This window comes from Leuresthes tenuis, unplaced genomic scaffold (assembly GCF_036924035.1).
Source record: "Leuresthes tenuis unplaced genomic scaffold, fLeuTen1.0.hap1 SCAF_11, whole genome shotgun sequence".
NCBI classification, from domain to species: domain Eukaryota; kingdom Metazoa; phylum Chordata; class Actinopteri; order Atheriniformes; family Atherinopsidae; genus Leuresthes; species Leuresthes tenuis.
Window position 1 is genome coordinate 19813722 of NW_027325365.1, and position 24486 is coordinate 19838207.

Here is a 24486-nt window from a genome sequence, read left to right on the forward strand (position 1 = left end):
GTACAGGGAGTATGGATGCAAATGGATGTCACCATAGATATCCGGCTTCTTGTGAATACTGCTGATGTGCATCAACAGCCCCATCTGCAGAGTCTGAATGCAGCTAGATTTTGGCTGAAAGACATAGCTGAATGTTTGGCTTCTCAGCTGTTTAGGTCCCTTGTTTGTAGAAGTGATGTGAATCAGGACTCATTTTTTTAGCAAGATGCTGGTTGTCCATTTGGTGGTGTTAAAATTTTTTTTTTTTTTTAAATCCTACAAGTACACAAACAAGTGTAATAATAAAATATGACACTTTGTCTAAAAGACAAAAATCTTTTTCAAGCTGTGAAGTACTGAAGAAATTTTAGTATTATATTTAAGTACATCTCACTTCTCAGTATTTTAAATTCTGAGCCTCTCATGTGCTCTCTGTGTAACATTTGAAACAAATCCTTTTGTAATTAGGTTCCAGTGCTAGAACTCCCCTTTTGTTCTCCGGGCCTCTGCAGTGGCTTCTTGCTGCCATGAAACAAACCACTGAGGTGAAAGCAATCATGTGAAAAGGCACTCAGTGAGGCCAGAAACTTGATCGTGTTTCAACTAGGACACATTCATTACAAATGCAGCATAAGTCTTCATTAATGAACTGGAAAATGGCAAATAATCCAATCTCTGCAACATATGGAAAGAGGAGCTAAGGTAGGAATCAAGCCAAGTACTGGGCATGAGAAGGTGGCTGTGTGTGGGGGGGCGGTCGGCTGGTTTAGGGGACTTGAAGCTATGTTTCTTGTGATTATCATGACCTCACATTAGCACATTGTAATTCCCTTTCACAGCGTGTCTACCACAAGAGAGGCTCCTCCATCAGAGGTGCATGCCTCTGGACCAGTAACAATGAGCCTGCTGGAAAACATTCAGATTTACATCAAAAATTCCTTTAAATTTCTGGAGCAGTGCTCCTGCTCCTACGCAGCAATCTCATCCAGAGAATAGCTTTTGTGCCCACTCTATTGTACAAGTGCAATATTTAGAGCAAAGTGGCCCAAAAATCAATATCCACTATCGCCAGAAGAATTGACATGTCTTTACTAAATATGGCGAATGGAGCAGGGAAAGATTACAAGCCAAAGCCAGTTGTTCTGTTAAGAGGGCTAATCGATGTGATTGGTGTATAGGTTTTCATGTTTGTCTGAAAACGTCAGATAGTCTTTTTTTGTGTGTGTGTGTGTGTCTCATTAACTTTTTACTCTAAATGTGTTAAGTCCATTATAATACATTTGATTGAAAAAGGAAAAAAAATGATTCTGGGCAAAAGTGAGTTACAAAGCATCACAACATGCAGTGTTAGGGCTTTATCTATAATGTCAATGTAATGACTGGCGTGAGCGTTCTGTTGCTTTGCATGTCCAGTTCATGTTCAGTGTGATGATTCAGTGTGCGCATTAGTAAAATCACAAGGACACTTGTACAGAGGCTCATCGAGCAGTGGAATTTTAAACCAAATGAATAACGAAATGTTTCATGTTTCATTTTCTTAAGAGAATCTCCTGCATCTATTTGTTGTGCATAAAGCAAATGGGAATGCAGCTTCCCACTGTGTTGCTGTCCATATCTGCTCTGAAAAATCCCAGCAGGACATCCCCTTCAACATCATGGCTCTAAATTTATCTATGGCATGGTGTGTGCTCATGCATTGTTTAAAGGATTTTTTTGGGTTTTTTTTAGTTTTTTTTTCCCAACAAAAGAGAAAAGAGTGAATGTAGTTTGCATTTGAAAATCATGCTGGATGATTAACTGATTTAGCATCTATTAGAAATGTTTTACATAAACACCGAATGCATCATCACACAGCATCAAAACGTTGCTTCCATTTTCCTAATAGCGCAGACAGGAGGTATGGCCCGCAGTAATTACGTCTGTGGGGAAGGTTGGTATGCAGAACATGTGAAGACTTATTGTATTCTTATGCAGTGAAGCACATTAGCCAACCTTTGCCTTTCCCTTGGAAACTTGTGATAGTCTTGTTTTGGCTGTTAAATTCATGTCAGAGTTTTGTTTTTTCACAACGCTGAGGCCATTTGCTTTCAATAAGATTCAGTTTTTTCAGTGGCAGGAGCTGCACAGAAAGAAGCCAAAGCACCGCTGCCGCCTCCTACATGAGACACTCGTGGACATATCAACCATTTTCTCAATCTAAATTTGATGTATTCTTGCTTTAGAGCTGCTGCTCCTCCCTAACAACTTTAAGCTATTTCACAGCAGTGATTTATCCTCAGACATGTTCCTGTTAAATATCTTTTGGAGGAATAAATGTTTTACAGAAGTCACTACCAACATTTGAGCAGACTCTCTAACTTTCCAGCCGAAGTCATACCGGCTGTTTAATGATGATGTTTTTTGCATTTTATTCTTGATTTTTAATTGGTCAAAAATAATCACAAACACAATTCTGGGTTCTTTCTTTCTTTCTTTGTTCTTTCTTTTTTTTTTCTTGATGATACATGACATTAATATACAGAGAAAGTGGAGCAGGGGAGGCTCTCTTTTAAAGAACTAATTATCTTTTTCTCAGACAGTATAGTCATTGTTCTTAATAAGCTATAGTGTGCCGAGGAGCTTGTTGACTTTTATAATGCGGCTAACGTAAGCATCGTGAAATAATTTGTAGCTTCTGCATGGATCATTAGCAAATGTTATGTAAAATACTCGATATATCCTATTATATAGCATGAAATGCAGTTATAAAAAAAACACAATTGAATTACTCAGAATTTCATCACATAATGACCTTTTTAAATAGGTTAGCCAAATGAGGAAAGGGATTACTTTTGTCCTACTTTTAGTTTTCCTACAAGAATAATCACCTATAAATGTCCTGCTGGTTGAGAAAGTGGACCAAGCAGCCAAGATTTAGAGGTGGATGTCAATCACTCTCAAACACTGACCATTACTTTGGTGCTATTTCCCACAACCTTTGTAAGCTCATTGATTCCAGTTTTTCCAGAGGTGCTTCCCACAGATCTGCTTCATCCTCACTGGTCTCAAGCCCATCATTTCATGTGCAACATTTCACAGCTCCTAATAGAAAACTAAATGTCAGGGAGGCGATGTCGCATACCGCACTATAACTGAGCCACACTTGGGCTGCTGTGTTACCTCTGCTTTACAACATTGTCACTTGTTTGCCTTTTTATCGAGCCAGTACAGCTCTTAGATGAAGCTCACAACATAGATTGTGTCACAGGTGAGGTTTATGTGAAGTGTACTAACTCGGTTTACTCTGTGCATTGACTTTTTAGCGAAAGAAAAAGATTACAACACGAAAGAACAATCGTTCTGAGTGATCGTGCCAATACAAAGGCGCTCTTAGTTCTGGCCTGTCAATACTGTCATGCTCAGCTGAAAGATAAGTTTGCTCATGATGGAGCTGCATGCTCTGTGCAGCTCCACGCACTGGGCGGTGAAGCTGTTTCAGGATGGACTCCATGAGTAATACTGTGCTGGCTCTCATTGCAGCAGATTACTTATCTATTGATTGAAGCTAGTGTTGTGCAGATGGATGCCTTTAGAAAGTGACAAGTGCTTTAACCATCCCCAAACCTAATGCTCCTTAGTGTCACTTTGGGTCCATGTTAAATAATGTCCTTTTTCTAAGTCACCAGGATTCACTCACGGTCAATCCCAGCAACAGAAAAAGAATCCATCTTGATTGGTTGTCTATGAGCCATGGGATCCACGGCCACAATTACGTGTTGCCACAACTTGCTGCAGCCGGTGAGATGTCATAAACGACATTAAGAACTGTGAAAATCCTTTAAATACACTTTCCTTCTTCTCTTCCTGCCTGAGCAATGAATTCCCAGCAATCACTGGAAGCAGCTTGTGAGCTGCGGAACCCTTTTTCTACTGCTTTTCACTTTCTTTTAAGCTACTGTGGAGATCCAGTCACACATTCACACAGATGTGTGCACACAGTCCATAACACATTGGCAACCTTTTTATTGTTCTTATCAAGCAGCAGGTGAACTTCAGGGCAGTGTAGCATCCTCTGTCCTGTTGACGCTTTCTGTCACTTGAAAATATACTACAAGGAAAAAGAGCCCTTTACACGCTGATTTGCATGTGGACATTTAAACTAAACAGTCTCTCTGCCTTCTCCTGTCAGGTTCTGGCACATGTCCATCACAGCTAACAAGTAGCTTTAGGCTGGCCAAGTCAATCACTTGCATAATCTCAAAATGTTACAAGCTGACCCAGCCAGATGAATGTTTAAATGAGTCATAACTCATCTGTAACATCACTTAATGTATTTTATTCAAATATCAGACGACAAAACAGTCTGGAATGCACTGGCAATTTCAGCATTTTCTTTGTTAGCTGATAATCAGTTTGTGCCAACAAAGCTTTAATTGAGTTAATTTAAAAGGTGTTCACAACTTTGAATATATGTATCAAATAATTGCGAGTTGAATTGTGTTGTGTGTGTGTGTGTGTGTGTGTGTGTGTGTGTCTTTTTTTCATAGCTACTGAGTGACTTTGACTTTCTCTTACTACGTGCTTTATATAGAGAGATGGAAAATGGGCGTGGTGACAAAACAGAAGCCGACATTGTAACATTTCATGGGAGAAAGTGGCTAAAACCTGATATAATCTTGGATTCTTTTGCCTCAAAATAATTTCCATGCCAAGGACATCTGCACTCAGAACAAGGAGCTTTTTTCTGCCTCAATCTTTTATCTCTTTCTGTCAGCAGCATCGCAGCCAAACACCTTATTCTAGGGTCTACTGCATCTGTTACTGTTTCAGGTGTTTTTGCTGTCCGATGTTTGTCATTTGACAAATGGTAAAGAAAGGTTTGATTAATTGCAGACAGTTATTTGTGAAAAACTCTTTGATATAACTCTAGGTAAACAGTGTAATCCTTTAAAACCATGTTTTTCCATTTGACCAAACGCCGGAGGACTGACGGACAGAATTTGGGTAACTTTAAAGTTGTTTTATTTATGTTACATGACGCATCATAAGCAAAATCAGCCACTGATACTCAGGCTAAGGGTTTTAGCTTTAGATCTGTGGAGCACCACCTACAATAAAGCAAGGTCTAGCGATGAGCTGTCGGAAAGGACTGACCGACCCATGAGCAGAGCTTTTGTAATTAGGGATGTCCCGCTGAAGGTATTTTTTAATTGATAGGTATTGGTTAGTGTTAGTGAGTACCCCTCATCACCCTGTGCCAACGCACATTACCGAGTCACTGAAAATATACCCACAGCACATACTTTTCTGATGAATAAAACAGTTGCAACTCACCAGTATCACTGAATCAGTGGGAGACCTTTCCCATGTGAATCCATGTTCCAGGGCTGTGTTCAGTGTCATTACGGCACAAAATGTTGCTTTTAGTGTCATTATGGAACATTTACCATTAGGTATTATGTGCTTTTTTCCCCAGGTTTTATCTTAGAATTTACTGTTTTATGTCCCAGTTTTAGTTCTGTGATGTAACACTAGTTGTCTGGTGGGGGGTAACCAAACACTTTTGCTTTGTTTACATTGTCATTTTTTTCTCAGTATGGTTTTGTTTGGAAAGAAAACTAGAATTCATGTTCCATTTTGTAGAATTGGTAGGAATAGTTAATTTATCGGAATGGTTGTTATTGACTAAAATCATTTTTAATAACTTTAATGTACTCATGGTAACTAGTTTGCAACTGTGTGCTATAAGAACATGTAAGTGTCAGCTGGAGACTTGGTGTCGGCAGACACTCAGTCTTGAATTATCTGGATCAGTAACTGGGACAAAAGATTCTTGATTGGGACATCCCCCTTTCTAATATTGTAGAAAGCAATCGAAAGTGAACACATCACTATTCAGACACTTCCGATCAAATTCTACCCTGTATAATTTAGTTTCCTCTTCTTGAGAATTACTTTCTGGTTAAAACATTTATGAAGGAATGACTCCAGTATTAGAAGTGCTTAACAGAGCAGATCTTAAATGGGGTCAGAGTAAACAAGGCAGGCAAAGTCATCTGCCAATGGGCAGAGATACTGAAGCATATTCAAAGATCCCAATTCTCTAGAGTCATATCCCAACCTGTTTTAAGCCACTTTGAAGGGTTTTTTTTCATGGCAAAATCTACACAATGTATCATTTCAAGGAACACAAATGAATTATTATTAGGGGATTAATAACTGCTGGAGTGGGACTTTAAAGCCCACAATTTGTTAACATTAAGATGTTATATCTGTTGTTATCTGGAAAAAAGCAAAGGAAATGTGTTTTTATTGAATTAGTTTTTAGCCCTTTATTAGATTATCTAATTCAAGTATTATTCATTTTCAAACTGTTCCTGAAGAGATTCTGAGAACAGGGATATTTTTTAATCAAACATCAAAGCAGCTCATTTTCATAGAGCTCCGTTTTGGCACTGAACCCACAATAGGCTCTCTTTGTTTGTTCGGGATATTATTGCCTTCTTGTCTGCTTTTTATTTTTAGCAAGACCACAATTTCTTTCAATCTCTTTCACTTGAGGGTGCTTTCCATTTACACCTCCCCAAAGAGTGAGAACAAACACCCCTCTGTGAGCGACTAGTCTTCACTTAACCAGAAGCTTAAAAATAGCTGGACATCTCATACAGAAGACGGTGATAACTGAATATCCTGCTGAACTGGACCATTTGCCTTCTCAACTCTCTCATTTACCATAGATTCGCCTTGATGATTTCCTGCTGAAAATCAATGATTCACTCACTTTCAGAATTGCAGCTCCTCCGAGGGTGTTGGCTACGTTCTCCCAGTGGCAATGATTTCAATCAAGAGGCATGTGAATTCTCAGGCCCCTCGCTTTAGAATGAAACACTCTGTAATGAATTGGACAAATAAGCAATTTCTCTTTGGAGGATGGATTTAAATAGATTCATGTTGAGAACTCTTTGCACACCTGCAGCATAGACACAGATGTACAAATCCCATATATACACACATTTATTTTTCTCTGATAGTGCATTTGCTGGGAACATTTTTCTTTGGAGCTACTTTTGGGCTTTCAGCATAAGACGGTACAGTACTAAAGGCAATCTCCGCACACATACAGGAACCTTAACAATGCTGACCTTTATCAACTGCAGGCCTGCATTTGCATGTTTGCTGCTTATAATGTAGAAGGGAGAGGCACAGCAAGAAAAACAGAAACTTTCACACATTGAAGGAGAAGGTGGGCCTTGTAAAAGCTGGGGTAAATCTGCCAGAGATGTCTGAATGGGTCGCTGTTTTCTAGTCGTTTAGTTTTAATCTATTTATCCATCAAGAAGAGTAATGCCATCAGTCCTTATGCTATACTGAAAGACTCATATTGTAGGTCATGACGGTCATTATGAAAAGACAGCGTGGGTTAGATGCCAGACTGCTCTTTGTTGTACTAATCTGTTGCATTTTTTTTCCCCTGACTGAACAGAATGATTTAAAATGTGCCGGAGTCTCATCTCTTCAAGATGCCTTCTTATAAGCATGTCAGCAGAACCCAGATGTCAGAAACTCCACGCATTGTTTTTAAGTAGCTGGTGTGGCATGTTTGTCAGGCAGATTTGTGCATTTAATTTGCAGCTAAAGGATGGCATGTAGTGGCGCTTTAATCCTCTAAAACCACTGCCAGCTGTTTTAATCCCATATTACCATTCAAATAAGAATGTGTTATCCTGCACAGCTAATCTTAAATGTTACCAGCAACATATGTTTTAGCTAACTAAAGCTGGATGTGTCTTGGACTCTTGATTTCTCTCCCTGCTGAGATTATGTTATTTTATAATATGACCACCAAAGACGTGCAACTATATCTGCAGAAAAGTATCTGCAGAAAAAGTGACCCTGAACTGTTACAGCCAGACTATAAGAAACCAAGGGAACTTTATATCATACTTTGTTATAGGCAAAATTACTCCATGACTCTAATTTTCACCAATTAGGTCACACAGTTTTAACAGTAGATCTAAGCCTGCAGTCATAGGTTGTGCAGAAATCTTGTTGCAGCCTGGCTTTTTTATTAATGGAGGACTTGCTGCTCCCAGCCAGGTGGAAGCGAACTGTAATAAATGTGGCCCAATATATCATCCACAGCACATTACAGGGGAGCTGGGGGTGATTATTCATGCCGGCAGGGGCATGAACAGACCTTTCAGGGGTTCATGGGCTCAACTTTGAAAAGGGCGTCTCCGTCATCTTTCTCAACAGGGGAGGTAGAGTGTCCCCATGGCTCCGATCTCATTGACTTATCTGCTAGATCATGTTTGGATAACAGGAAATGTGTGATTTCGGTTGTTGCTTATTATTTTACTGATTAGCTGATGAGTTTGGATTGGTTTCACACATTTATCAAGGCCCTTTGTTTATTTTTTACGTGCACTTACTGTAATCATTGGATTCTTTAACCTTAATTATGAGCGCCAAACAAAGCAGCATGCAATTTGTAGTGTTTAGGTTGCATTGTCATTTCCTGGGATTGCAATTGCACAAACCATTCTATTAAGTCTCCCCGAATCCTCACAGGCGGATGTAATCAAGGCCGCAATTACCATACGTGCAGTGAGTCAACTCTTTCCCCACTTACCACTTTCTTGGACTCAATTAAACACAGTGATCGCTACGGTGATTTAGATGGTTTGGAGAGGATGGTTGCTGTAAGCTGCAGGATGTAGGGTGAAGGCAGATGCAGTGCTCTGTTTGGAGTAGCCTGTGTTTACTATCTGTTAGTGGTTATCAGAGCTCACACACAGACAGATGAGGCACAACAGCTGGCTTTAATGTGTGTTGGGTAGGATCAGCCCGGCCCAGTCACAGCACATCAATAGACCCATACGTTAGGTGACAAGGAAAGCACTAAACTGTGCTCGCCTAGCAGGTGCCATGGGCCCCAGCCCCTGCACAGGTGATGAGGAAATATGCAATCTGTCTTTCCCCTAGTGGGGTATATGGGGAGAGTGGAATTTGTGGTGTTGGGTTGCCACTGGACATCACAACTCTGATCCTTCACAAAACAGAACAAAAGGTCTGTTGTACACAACGACAAACATTCATAACCGAGACTAATAACACTTTCCTCAAATCACTGCAGGCATCGGTGATGGTTCAGCCTCACTGTGAGGCTCGGTGTCTCATCTATGACCATTTCTCAGGTCACTCATGTATTGGTGAGCTGTGCTTTATATGCCTACTTCTATGCAGATGACTTCGGTAGTTAAGTTGACTTTTAATTGAAAACAAATTAAATTGAGAATTGTAATTTAAGTGTCCTCAGTGTTTTTTTTTTAGGTTCATATTTTCCAACTCAAGTTACTAATATATTTCCCCACAATCAGTAAATCAGCACTAATGAAAATGCAACAATAATTATAATAATAGTGTGCATGTATACGCCACCACTGGTTTGTTGAATCTGTGCGGTAGATTTAAGCCTGGAAACTAAACTCATGTAGAGCAGACAAGACAGTAATCAGTGCATTCATTACAAATGTGGCTTTAATTACAGAGCTCAATGCATTGCCACAGTAACACCAACATATTTTTACTACAAAGCTTTCATCATAAAATTTGGAGAGAAGAAAAAAGTCCCTGATTGTGAACTGTGGCTACAATCTGCTTTTATCTACAGAGATGCTTTGACAATCCTCTCTTTAGTGCAGAGGATCCTAGAACTCGTATAAAATAACATGACAGTGCTCTCTGTTAAACTTAATTCTAACTGAAATATCTTTGTTTTGCATTTTGATAAAGCCCTTTGAGTCATACTGTCGTGTTGGTCCACATTCAACGACAGCTTAGAATAGAAATAGTCGTATCATTTACCAAATACTGTATGTGCACATTGAAGGCAGAAATTTATTGGAATCAAATCAACGTGCTCGTTGGATAAATAAATGTTCGGTTTTTGTGGACACAGAAATAAATGGACCTATACGCTATTTTTTTTTATCAGTTCAGATGAGCCTCATAACACCCCTCTGTATTTGTTTTTTTTTCTAGATTTTCTCATGACTCCTTTTAGAGCACAGCTATTGTTTGATGTGTCCATTTCTCAACAGTGTGCACAATCAAATTGCTTTAACCAGTTTGTGTTAGTTAATCTGCAGTCAGACGTACAGCCTCTGCCTGTTGGTATCATTTTTTCTCAGTTGTTGCGTACCCATTTAAAGTGATGCTTATCTATTCCTTTTAATTGCTTATGCTCGTGGTAACCTATTGTTCCAGTTTATTGATTCTTTTATTGTTCTTATCTGGTTTGAAGTGTTTTCCTTATTAGAACATTTATAGATTGAACATAGTACTTGACAGAGCAAGGTTATTAGTTTCTTCCTAATTCATTCTTTTACCTGAGGCATCCATACACTATTTCCTCTCTTTAATTTGAGGTACAAGAGGAAAAAAAAACAAAAACTTCAAAATATTTTTAACAGGACCTGCATTACTCGGCCTACATTTACCTTGGAAGTCAATCTATGTACAGCTCTCTTGAGCGAAGTGGCTCATTATTTAAACAAAGAATATCTGATAGTAAAATCCGGCCTGTCATGCTAGATTAAGTATCACTCACATTTCCCTTTTTCAAAGTTTGAATGGTCATTGAAAGCAAATTCACCGGATGGTTCCTTGGTACATGGCCTTTCAGGGTCGGTACCTGCCTTGCAATTTAAAACAGTTCCTCAAAAAAAACCCTGAATACCGGACCATTATCCAAATGACATTCAAAAGCTCTTGGAGTGAGCCTATGGTTTAATACTCACATTTTCCAAGTAATTTTACAGTCAAACGTGAAAAGCCCCAATTGCAGTTAGTCTCCAAGACTCCTCTTTTCTATACTGCGTACAAGAAAGAGTATGACATGCTGACTCAATTTATGAAAAGTGTTCTTGTTAATTTTGATAATCATCTGTCTTGCCATTACTGCATTTTCCACTGTTCCTCACAGTGTTACGAGCAGTGTTCGGCAATCTTTGTAAGATTACTCCACTACCCTCAGAGCTTGAATTGTATTGGTGTATTTTCCATGAGCAAAGTGCCTCTTTTCAGATATTTATTGCCAGCCACCTAATGCTTTGCTATTGTTCATGCACATTATTCGGTGGGATATGGAGGCAGTTTTCTGTCTCTGTAATGTAGAGCGTGGCCATCAAGGCTCTTTACGGATTTGAAAAAGCAGAGAGAAGGAAAAAGACAGAACAGCCATTACAGTGAGAACTCAGGAAAAAGGTTTGCTATGCTGAACATGTATACTTTAAAAACAAAGTAAACATTATGAATTTTTACTCAGTGTTTTTATTTGCAATGCACGGATAAAAGATTGAATGGGAAAACAAATCTCAATAGAAAGAGCTCAAGGACAGTTTAAAGGATTTGTGTAATGTGAGTGAGGTCATAATCTCTCTGTAAATGTGAGCGAGGAGAAAGAAACATTGTGATGATAGATTCACTTTACCTGAGTCTTCGTCTGCACAACCTTTGTGTTACAGTGACTCACGGAAGACTTTATCGTGTTGACCATGAACTGAAAACAATAGAGAAGATTTAGGAGTTGTGAACTGTTTGAAATACAACCGTCTTACTTTTTCAGGTTACAGAGGAAGGCATCTGCTGTAAAGCAGATATATGGCATCCTCACCGGCTTCAACCAACTGCACCTGTAGTGTGTTTATTTCTGGCTAAGTAAACCTTGAAAATGTTATTACGTCTTGCCGTTTTTAGCATACTTCACAGTAAATGGTTTTCAATTTCCGTGTTGGAAAACAGCCACCGCATAAGTTCAGCATGATGAATTTTTCAAATGCTATTCTAGTTTACTACAGAACTGAATAATTGAGTTGCAGACGTCTTCAGTAGGCTCACTAGAGGTAAACATGTTGACTCACTGCAATTTTCGGTAAAACCTTGCTTTCACATTTATAGTGCTGCTACTCACAAATTGCTTGATATGCATCGGAAAAAGGTAATGTTTCTTTATGAGATCAATTAAGGTAGAACTAAAAAAAAGTGAAAGATGAAGAGGAACTGAAGTAGATTTAAACATGTACTACTGTTACAAAGAATAAATGGAAGGGATGTTCCAGGTCGATATCTTGTGTCAGATCAGGATCCTGATAGACATTTTTGATTTATCAATATCAGTGGTGGACCAGCCGTCCCGTAGACGGCTCCCCTCAGGGGGTTGCTGCAGGAGCTTGAAACTTGTCCGTAGCGTAAGAATATTTTTATCTGGAAAAAAAGGGCAATGCAGTTGCCACATCATTTCTCCAATTCCAACATGTCAAGAAGAGGTTGTGACAGAGCTTGATTGAGTCCTACTGATCTGACCAGACACCTAAAGTTTAAACATTGGGCTGAATATGAGGTCACTCAGCTAGCTCGGACCAAGGCTCTGGAGGAAACTTAAAGGGGAAGAGAAAGTTTCCATGAGAAAGCGAAAAAGGCTTAAAGATTAAAGAGAATGATGACCATCTCATCGCTTTGGTTGAGAATATTGGTTTTGTTGTATTTTTGGTGCTTTTGAAGCCACAATATGCCCTACTCTCTCAGTACTTTATATAAAACACTATCTATCTCCATCCAAGTTGTACAAAACCTTTGCCAACCACCTACAAGATATTGATTTTGATAACTGCAATGTACATATGGTGTGCAGTTTGTAACTCCCTGCTGCAGGAGAATGCAAGTATCAGAATGAGACTCTTGTATGACTTTGCTTGATATCGGGGACAAAAAAAAAATCTTGATCAGGAAATCCCTCATAAATGGCACCATTAACTATGGAAAGTGATTGTCGTGGGGGATTCGTTTGAGAAGAGAGAGACTCCATAAGTCATCGCAGATGAGAAAAAGTTAGTGATGGTGTAAAATGTTTTTAGTTTTTTAAACAAGTACAGTCTAACAGCCATTCTAAGCTCTTCAGCAAGTAGTAGTGAGTTGCAGACATCTTCAGTAGGCTCACGAGGTACACATGTTGACACAATTTTAGGCACCTCACAACTTACACAGGCGGGAAAAATGCAATATTTTAATACTTTTTTTATACTGATCAAAGATGAAGACGATCCTTTAATTGTAGAGGGTGACAATCTAAGTTCAAACATTAGTTGTAGGCGAATATTAAGGCAGTGTACATGAAGACAATAAGTTTAAGGCAGCTTTCGTCAAACTTTATTATGTGGGAGTTTTATATATATATATATATATATATGCCACTTTAACTCTGCTGGTGGGAGATTTTCTGTCCTTGCACTTTACTTGACATGTCTCAAACAAAGAATGAGCTGCTGTCTTGTTCTTCAGCACCTTTGATCAATCAGCACACCAATCAGAGCAGACTGAGCCCTTCAAGAGGGCTTAAAGGGAGCCAAAGTAGAGCGTTTCAGACACAGTGAAAAGACGTGCCGCGACAATACAGTAAGGGAAGAATAAATGTTCTTTATGAATGTTTGAGCATGTATTCAAGTAGAACCACAAAACTGAATTAAAAAAAACCTTTAAAATTTTTTTTAATTAAGGTGCAAACATTGTTTCTTGGAAAAACTAATTTGAGAGCCATGATATTGCACAGATTGACATATTACTTCATTACCTTAAACATGGAGATTGCTGGTCATTTTGTGTCAAGTCCACATACAACAAACCGGGGCCATGAATACACACAAGACAGCAAAATATATATTCATCCATAGCTGAACTTACTCCCTAACAAATGCACTGTACAGAAGTACACTGTTTGAATAAAGTTTGCTGAAAACTACTGTGTTCTTGTGTTTTAGAACATTAGTAAGATTCCTTTAAAATGAGCATTTGTTCTGAAAATATACTGCTGCCAAATAAACAATAAAACTATAAGTCTTCTTCTTAAAATGTTCTTTTTCCCCACTGAAGAAACTTGAATTCAAACTAAATTAGACTAACTCAACTCATTTGCTCCTCCTGCTAATCATAATTCCTCATTTTCATTCATTTCCCTCAAGGCTTAGTGCTTTAAAACATGATAAACCCACTGACATGCTATGCATTGTTCAGGCCTTTTTAACACAACATCGGCTTATACCAGTTTCCATGTTTAGAGGGTGCTTCACATCTGAATGAGCCAAATTAATATTGATGAGGGGATGTACCATTAATTTCTATCGAGGCAAAGAATTTTGTGATGCAGGTGTAGTGAATTACATTGTGTAGGCATCAGCCGTCCAGGCCTCAAGTAGCCTAAAGCCCTTCACATCACATTTGAGCCCCAGGGTTAAGGCAGAGCAAGCGATGAGCTCAAGAGTGTTACCATCTCTTCTTTACCTCTTTTGTAAAAAAAAAAAAAAAAAAAAAAAAAAAAAAGTCTCAAAGCTTTAAATGCTGAGCAAATTAGATTCTGTCTGGAAGAGAAACAAGGAGGTTTTATTTGGATGTGTTGGTGAGCAGCTGTTCACATTTTCCATTAACCACTTTTTTAAACTTGTGCGCAATTTCCACAATTTTCTCCTTATTGACATCTGCAGTGACTGCACATCAGCGTGCATCATTATTCTTATTTCTGAGATATCAGTGTACAGACTTACCCTGCATGTTCTAAGGGTAGGCTGGCATCAGCGTTGATGTACACGGCTCTGTATGAAGTCACGTTCAAATTACAAGAGTGATTACCAGTGCATAGATGAAGGCGAAAATAAAAATGAGTCATTCTCATAAAGAATAATATTCATCGAAGTGAGAAGGTTAAGCTGTTGGGTCAGCAGCTGTCTCTGGGATTCATCAGGACCTCATCCGGATCCATGTTTTTATTTTTGACATGCGGCTGCTGTCACACGTTCGCAGCCTCATTTCACTCTCTAAAGTAAGTTTCTCCTATGTAGTGTAACTTCCTTAAAAATAGTCATTTTTAGAGATGGAGGATGCTATGTGGTCTGTATATGGAGAGCAGTGTTTCTTCCTCAACCCATCTGTATTCATGCATTGCTAAGCCAGAGCCACCGGTGTGTCTTTGCTTTTGTTTGTGATGTCAAGAAGAGTCGAAAGAACTGGGGTAAAAAAAAGAAAAGAAAAGTAAAGAATAATCAGAAAGCTGTTCAGGTTGAAATGAGTTTCCCACTCTCCACGCTGCTGCTGCCATCGACTGATACCCTAAACATGCGCAAGGTTGAGATGTGCTTCGGTTTTGCTTTGGAGGCAAAGTCATATCAGATAACCAGCTCTGCCTTTCATTTCTAGACAGGTTCACACTTATCTACATAATTCCCAGTTATTTCTCTTTTGAGGTTCACAGCCTTTGGATTTGAGTCTTTGCTACATGTGAACATGCTGCATTGTGGTAAACATGTTTGTCCGTTGATGTTGCAGCTGCCTCACATCTGCATTTCTTAGAGCATTCATTATTCTCATCAGTCGTGGATTACAGATACTGGACTTGGCATTTTATGTTGGTCTCCTAGCTTGTGTATCTGTGTTTTCATAGCTCATTAAATGTGCAAAAACAATATTTAGCCATATTGACTGTAATGCTGTATGAGTAGCAGTGGCTGGCTGTCCTCTGCTATCGAATCAGATATCTGTATGTTGGGTTCAAGCTTTTCTTGGTGCCAAGAATTAGGATGATAATACAGAAAAGTGTTAAATGTTACGAAAACAAGAATACATACAGGCATGTTTCCATTTGATTTGTTCTTAAAAAAAACTGAATAGCTTAATAAGTAAAATCAGCTAGAGGATGGGTTACAAGTGGCTTAAAAAACAGACTGTAAGGTGCCCATCTTGCTAACTGGAAAGAAAACCTTGAAAAAGAGGAAACGAATGAAACTAAGAGGAATCTCGTGATCATTCATGAGCTCACTGCTAACTCATTTAAACCGAGTTTTTCCATCTTCTTTTTCGAGCTTCAACAATTCAGAATTTTTAGTAGATGATTAATGTTCATACAAATAATCGCGAGTAACAACTTGAATAGTTTTTCATGCCATCATTTTATCATAAGCCAACAAACTGTCATGGAAACTACAGAAGACAAAGGTGTCAGTCGCACTTCATCTCCTCAGACAAATGAGATGTTATTTCCATGAAAATGTTGGTGTCAAGTGTGATTTTCCATTCTGCTTCCAAGCTGAGGATCAACAAGTCTACAGTACAAAATATGCCCCCCCCTTCGATAAACACAGGAAGGAGAGGGCAGACACGTCATCTCAGTGGGGCCCGCATAACCAAGGGAAAGGCAGATGAATAAAGTGTGGCTGGAAACACCAACATTGTGCATTTATTCAGGCAAGACCCATATAAATTGAAACACCATAAAGGCTTGACGGTGAGGAGAATGTTAAACGGAAGTAAATAAACTGTTATTTATATTTATGGAAGATGGGGAGTTCCAACCTGAGGGGAGTAATAAACAGTCACCTTGACCTCACCTGCTCCCCCAATTATAACGCACATTTATATTTGGCCCAAATTTACCAAATCGCCTAATCCTCATGAAAAAGAGCAGCTTTTTAAAACAAAAAAATATAACTGATGAACATGAAATATGGCTTATTGATCAGACAGTAAAGTCTCAAATGGTGGAGAATCATGTGGACATTTCTTTTCCTTTCACCCAGATGTGTTCATAGTGGTGAGTTGGGAAGATTATGACAATAATTCACACATCGTGACAATTACTTTGACAACTCATCATGATGCTAATCATTTATATGACAGGCTTACCTTATGTTTGAGCTTCAATCTTTTTTCCAGATTGAATTTAGCCTTTTTTTTCCCCATCAACCTTACCCACATGGAAAAAAAAATCAGAGGTAGACTTAACAATCACAGCACATTCCAGTTCGAGGAAAGAGCTGAGAGAGCTTTTTACATGCTTGATTTAGATAGCATAAGGAGGCCGAGTCGAACGCTCTTTACACTGTCTGGGAAGACTTTTTCCTTTTCAACGTGATCGTGCTGCACTGCTTGCGTTCCCAGCCACCTGAGATCCAGTCTTGAGCCGGACCGTTGCATTCTGTCTTCGCTCTGCGTGCATTCACACCTCAGATTAACTCACGTTTCTTTTTTTCTACAGATAAATCTAAGAACAAATAACATCTAGAATAACACAAGAATTCTGCTTAATTTCCGAATCGAGGCCTGTGTTACACTGTTCTAACGGTGGATTGTAAGTCCAGGGCTATGGTGCATCACCGCTATAAGAACTATTGGCTTGTTAAGGTAGAAACTCGGTAGTGGCATTGTGCTACATTTATTAGAACTTAACAGGTGAGGTTTTAACTTAGCGTCATATGCATAATATCTTTGTGTTGTGCTTTGATTCTTTGTTTGATCTTGAGGGAGCCTACGAGCTCTGTCACACTAATTAGATGGTTCAAGTCTTTTGTTTCCGCCCAGATCTTTGCTGGGATTGTGGTGCACGATGACACGGGGAGGAGGAAGAATAATGAACAGGCAGGTTGAGGTGGCAGATGGGTGTCACCGGGCTCTGTAACAATGGTTTGTGTCAAAAACATTTTGAGCTGAAAGAATAGCTTTAGGAAGCTCCTGTAGGCATCATCAGTTATGTAGACTGTCTATTGTAATTTCAAAATAAAGGTTTTTCAGTTTGCTTGGGCTAGAGCTTGTTTGTGTACTTCTTGAAAGGAAATGCTGCAAAGCCAGCTGAGGGAGAATATGTTTTATCTGACTGTAGGCCTTAAAATAACACTTTTTCAATATGAGAAATGTGAAATGGAGGCAGTTTTTTTTATTCTCTGTTATTGCTCTGTTATTATTATTATTTTTTTGCTTTTTTTAATGCTTAATTTTGCCAACACTGCAAACTATATGGATTTACAATGTTCCTGCCCATTCTATTATTTTCATGTTTAAGACTCGTGATCATTATAACCATGTGGCTCATGCGCAGCAGCTAGGCTTTTTCTCCATTTGTAAAGTGCAGTCAGTGAAACCTCCATGTAGCTGTGGGCATATCCTGTAATTAAAGGATTAATTTTGTAATCTAAATTGTCTCTTGTCTTTTTCTTCCTCCCTCCTCCAATTATTTCCTCAACTTCTATTTCAAAGATTTAAGAATGCCTTCTTCTCTGCCTGCATTTCTGCTTCCGCCCGCCTGCTATGAGCTTTATAATCAACTTGCGTCTGGATAACCTCGTTTTCTGGCTTAGCATAAGGGGACAACAAATCCAGAAGCATGTGTGCGCCTTGGATAGTAAAGTCTGAGCCTACGTCTGCCCCTCCTGACAGTTCTGGATGTTTTCAGTTCCTTTGAGGATTTCTTGTAGTTATTTAGTCAAAAGTGTTTAAATATCTGTGTATTTCTTGAAACACCACGCACAGACATACCAATCAGATGATGCTCTGAAGAGTTTGACGCATTTACTCTGCAGTCTTTACCATAGCAAAGCATGGAGCCAAATATATCAAGTGTTTCAAATTTCTGCAAAGGCTGTTGAGGCATTTATTTGCCTGTTTTTGAACTCCCCAGAACATACTGAAATAAATAAATGTATTGGTTTTGAAGGACTTGGACACTTGGCATCCTTGGCAAAAGATACTTTCTTTTACAGATGAATATGCTGTATAGTTGAATATAAAAGGACACAGGACAGTAGTTGATATGTTATGCAAGTTTCCGAATTAAGCTTTTTGTGCTGTTTAGATTATTTTGTATCAACACCCAAAAGGGAGCACATTTGTAACTCATAACTAAATTTTTGCTTTTCTTTGAGTATGAATTATGTATTTTGTAAAATACTCAAATTAGTGTAATCGCTGAATATATGATAGAGCCTATAGAATTTATGTAAAAGCAACAGCCAATGATTAAACCCCTAATGTACAGAAATTATTGTTGAGAGGCTGATTTAGCCCCAAAGCTGGACCGTCTGTGGAAACATCTGGGAGTGAATAAGGGACAAAGCATCAGCTGTGGCACTTGAGCGATGAATATGATTATTTCTTCCAATTTAGACACTGAATAAACACTGTTAATGATGCCTCCAAGTAAAGATTGTGGCTTCAGAATTCCATTTTTGACCAGGCGACTATTTAAAATGCAAAGACGAATTTGCCTCACTCTTGCTGTGATATACACAGAGTCAAGCTCTTAGCTGTTCATCTTGTGAAGCCTCACTCTCAACCATTTACTCACACTCATTTGCACAAACATGCACATTTACACAGATGAATATACTCACGCATGCAGCCGGTCTCACTTACGTCGAGCTCTCAAAATGTCAGCTCTTTTACACTGACAGGAACTTAGAATGGTCTCATAGGTTTTCAAGGCAAACGCGCCTTTCAAGACGACGGTGCCTTGAATTTTTAGCTGAAGCGAAGGTGTTTGGGAGTGTCACACTAGTGTCAATGGTAAACGGCACAAAGTCGCTTCCCTGCCTGGATCCCCCGCTGAGGCATATCTTCAAATAGATGACAAGAAATATTAATAAACAGGAATCAACAAACCGGAATAAGCAGATGTGTAAGCTCCTGTTCAAAGGTGTAAAGCTCATTAATTGTGTTCCTGTGTACCATATTTTAACTCCAACTTTTTTTTTCTTTGTCAAACTGTTTAATGACATTGCTCAGGAAAAAAATAAAAAATTATATTTAGTCTTTCAAAGAGCTGTCTGTTTGAGAAAACAAAAAGCTGGCAGCATAAATCATCTCCACTCAAAGCTGGAGATGTGACCCAAGCTTTAGGAGTACGTCTATCATGGAAATATTCTTATCAGGAATACTGTAGGCAGCGTGTCATTAGTATCCTGTATGTTTATATTCAACCAGACGTGCAGCCATGCATCGTTGTATATGCTTAGCAGATAGTTTTGTATTAAATGAAATGGGAGAAGATTGTTATAATGTCATATGGGGCATGTGTGAGACTAATTTCCATATTCACCCACATCCTCCCAGGCACATCTTCTCCTTCTGTCCTTCAGCCTCTTATTTCTTTTTTCCATCTTCTTTTAAGCCTCTCAGCAGCCCACCAAAGATACAAACGTGATGCGATGAAGTTTAGGTTGCTCTGGTTGCCAGCTCTCCCACATGTTTATTTAATGCACTAAGCTGCTTCCACACAGGTTACACGTGCAGCTACTGACAGTAATTGATTGTTTTTCAGACCAGCCTTAATGACCAGCACTATTGCTTGGGTTTTGAATTAGTTGTTTTTTCATTCTCTTGCATTATTGTTTAAACCTGCTTTTTTTTGCATGAATAACTCTGCATCTCTCATTGATTGAGAGAAAGACGAAGCTGTTTGTGAGCGTTTTTTTATTTTTTTTTGCCCCCCCTAGTTTGCGTTCTTGCTGCGTTTGTTTTGCATACGTGCGCATGTCTTTCTTATTTGTGAGTTATGTCTCCACGAGTGTGTATGTCCTGTATGAGGGAGCGGGTGCGTGTTTGACACAGACCGAGTGTCTGTGGTTGAAGGGGTGCTTGCTGAAGCATGGTTGTCTCACTGAAAAATTTACTCCGAACCCCACACACGCAGATAGCTAAATATTTGTCATCTGGGGACAAACATAAATCAGTGGGCCTATTTTTTTTTTTTTTTTTTGCACAACCCATTTTTACTTCATTTCCTCTGCTTGATACCTCCCAGTGTAAATGTTGTCACAGTTTTATTTATAGTTTTTCTAACCGAACAGGAACATTGCTAGAACCGCAAGCATCATATTGAGAGTGATAATCTGATTAAAGACACTCAGTGGTTGAAAAGCTGCCAGAAAATCACTTGAACAAACCACCACGAAGAAAGAGTAGTCAGATCTTTTCTTTGTTTTTAACGGTTGCTATACTTGAGATTGTATAATACTCTGGATAGTAACTTTAATTGAATTAATCTCAGAGAACATCATAAGAAATTGATGGTGTCATAAAACACTTGTTATAGCTGCTGTTCATCACTGTGATGTGAATTATGCCCAGTGATTGCTCAATGATGCTTTCCTTCAGGGACGTGTTGCTGCTTAAAAAAAAAAAAAAAAAAAAAAAACTGCTCCAAAGGGCACATGATGTGTTGATGCCGTTAGGGACAAACACAAAGGAAGGTTATCTTCTCTCCAGCGTTGGCTTTCCACCCTGCTGACATCCTTGTACTGTTACAGTGGTAAATGAGCTGCATTTATAAAAGCGCTTTTCTTGTCTTTTTGACCACTCGGTGCTTTATGCTACAAGCCACATTCATCTATCCCCTCACAGACTCGTACAGCAGTCTATGCCGTCTTGGCCTACGGAGTGCTTTATTCTATCCTACACACACTGATGAACACGTTGGGGGCAGTGTGGCATTTGGCTCAACACGTAGACTGGGGAAAACAGAGATGGAACAACCAAGCCTATGATTGGTAGACGACTGCTCTACCTCTTGAGCCACATCTGGCTGTGTGCACTCTGTAACTTGGAATTCGAATATGAATACTTTTTTACAGATGCTTACCGGCCATGTTGACAGCATACAGCTCACTAACACTAGCAGAGAATAAGTGAGCCAATTAGTGTGGAAATGTTTTTGAAAATTGTACTTGAGATTTGTTTTTTTTTGTACAAAAAAGTGGCACAAATTCTAATATTAAAGCATTAGTCAGTATTAGATATTGAAGGTGGATGGTTTTATAAAATGCAGTGATGTCTGCGTATACAGATACTGTGATTATAACAATATAACAGTTTGTTTGTTTTTTCTATTAGTTTTTTAATATATCGCTATGTATTCAAGGTTTTTTTTTTTTTGCCTGCGTCATCACTTCATCACCTCCTCCCCTTGTGGATGCACTCAGCCCCTGACTTGGGAGTTGACATGGTCAGCTGGACAGATGAGACATGGGGTCTGTGTGCAGCAGGAAATCTGCCCTGGACATCATGGCTCAGCATCCTGACAGCTGGTGCACCCTTGTTCTGTGTGTGTCGTTTTTGTGTGTGTGCTTGGTCAGTTGAATTGTCACTGCAGAGAATAGCAGCTGCAGCCAAATATGAGGTCAAAACCTTGTGCGTTTCTAAGAATAAGAATTATCCTCCAAGATTCTTTTCATGTAAGAGTTTTCAGCCGTGCGGGAGGCCACGCAGTCTCTGTCTGGCCCGACAACACATCCAGTATATTATATCAATTAAATCATCTTCATTGGCTGTACGATCGGCCAGGGAGACATTTAGCTTCTAGTGTTGGTTGTTTGTGCATTTACACAGTAATCTGGCAATGACCTCGGATGCAGTTGACAATTAATGATGGCCTTAGCTGATCACACTCAGAGGATTCTAATGCAGTGTCCATAGACTGCTGTATGTCTATTTGATTTGTGCATTGACCCGCAATAAGTCTGTTAAGTGGCTCATATTCTGTGTGTGTTTGTGTGCCTGTCTGTGTGCACATTGACTTTGAAGTATGCTGCTTCATGACAATAATCTAAGCCAATTTAGTACCCATCATCCCTCCATTATGGGTTTGACATAAAGCAGTGCGTGACTAGAATCCCCGACCATAAAATGACAATTCACTTCTCGAAAGAAATTACGTGTTTAACCTCATTAACCTAAGGAACATGTGCTAAAATGGAAGACTTACCCCCCTCCTCTTTTGATGCACACACATATGCACCCACACAGGCAAACACAAATTGGGAACATCATCAAAAGTTGGGAGTTCATACCGAATGTGACCCCTGCAAATGAGAAGCAGCGCCGTGTTAACAACATCAAGCCTGCTCAACTTGTCATCCTTCTCAGGTGGCTTTGGTGTCATTCCCTGCTTGAACATTATCTGTCTTTTATGAGATGATTAACCTGGCAGGTGTGGGGTGGGTCTCAACTACAGTTTTAGTGAGCTGTCGTCTTTAGTCTGCAAGGAGTACAGTGGGTCAGCCCAGCCAGCTAATGGCCACGGTCACAAAGCTGGAAGCTGGCCCATTAGAAGAAGCCACCATCATTAGGACCAACACATTTTCAAACAACCTGACCTTCTGGTCCCCCACTGTTTATTAGCAAAGTTTTGGCTCTGGTTTAGAGCAATTATAGTTACTATTCCTGATGAACTGTGGCCTTTTCCTCGACACCATGAGACAACAAACACACATTTGCATACATAGTAAATAATGTCTGGCAGTTGTGTTGTCTTGAATGGAGAGATGCCATATTTTTCTCTGAAAATGCATGCAGTAATAAAATGTGCTTGGAAAATGGGGAAAATGGTAAAGTGTCAGCAGTGATGTATGTCGTTCATTGGACACAGAACATTTAGTTTTCATTAAGAGTTAAACATGTACACGGAACATTAATGGGGTTCAGCGACAGCAGCGCCGGCATGCCTCACTCTATCTCATCCTGATGAATTAGAAACAGCGCATGGACCAAAAAAAAAAGGCATAGAAAGAAAGACATTAATATAACGTGTAGTGGGGGAAGAACTGACAGATAATGTCTTCATCAAAAGATTGGTATTTATGACGCAACTTAATATTATCAGTGACCTGTGCTTCAGCAAGCTGTAAGGATGAACAAAGGCCGGGTGGGGGAAGGGAGGACGAGAGAAGAGAAAGGTCAGCATGAGTGTTGCCGCTTCATAATGAGAGATGTGGACTCCCATCCTCTCCTGCTGCACAGGGAGTGATTGAGAAGGTTGTTAATGTCTGGTCTGTCAGCCATATTGGATTCAGGGCAGTAAATTAATATTACCCCTCTTTTAAAGGGGTTTTATTTTGGGATTTACTGATCTCCCTCGAGTATTGGTAGTGTAAAGAGGTTATTTCCTTCTTTCTGCTCTGTTCTTTGTCCTCTCGGTGCCTCTCGAACAAGGCTAATATGTTTAGAGAGAGAACGAAACTGTGTTCATGGAGGAAGGACGTGTGCGCTGTAGGCACTTTCGTGTCATCCAGTGTTTGTTTTGATCATTTTTCAAGAAGCACAGGCTGTTGTAAATTGTAGTATTGTCCAAGCAACGACGGCTCCTGCATCCCTGCAGTGAAGGAGTATATTCCCTCCTGTTCTCCTGCATGTCCTGTTTGTCACATCAGATTCTCATGAAATTGCAAAATCAAATACAAAAGAGAAGGAAACATCTGGAGCAGCACAGGAAGTGAGTAATTTTGAGTCAACCGGCTGTCGAGCTGTCAGTCATCTTTAACCTCTGCACCTTTCGCTCTGTTGTGCTTTAAAGTGGGTAGAGTCCTGGTAGAAGAGCGGTAAAACACAGTGTGAAGTGGTCTAGTGGCTGAGGCAGGATTTATAGCTGCTCGTCCATCAGCAGTGATGTTAAAAGGGCTGTGATTAAGAGCTGGAGTAAAGACAGTAAGGACTCTGCCACCCCCTCTGACCCAGCTAACAACACACAAGGCCAAGCTCTGTCATTGTCAACTCTGCTCCCTACAGCTCTGTCTGTCTCTTTCACTGTCTGTCTGTCTCTCTCTGGCTGGTTCACATGCATATGCATGAGCTGAATTTCACCAAGGATGCTGAGTTTCTGCTTTAGATATTTGCTGCGTCTTCTCATCGAATAGCAAAGCACGAAAAAAAAAGTCTAAG

General features: G+C 39.5%; 1 protein-coding gene across 6 annotated transcripts in view; it reads left to right on the top strand.

Moving 5' to 3' along the window:
- Window positions 1-24486, top strand: part of unc5a (unc-5 netrin receptor A) — a 126099-nt gene that overhangs the window by 38967 nt on the left and 62646 nt on the right. The gene's annotated exons all lie outside the window — the stretch shown is intronic.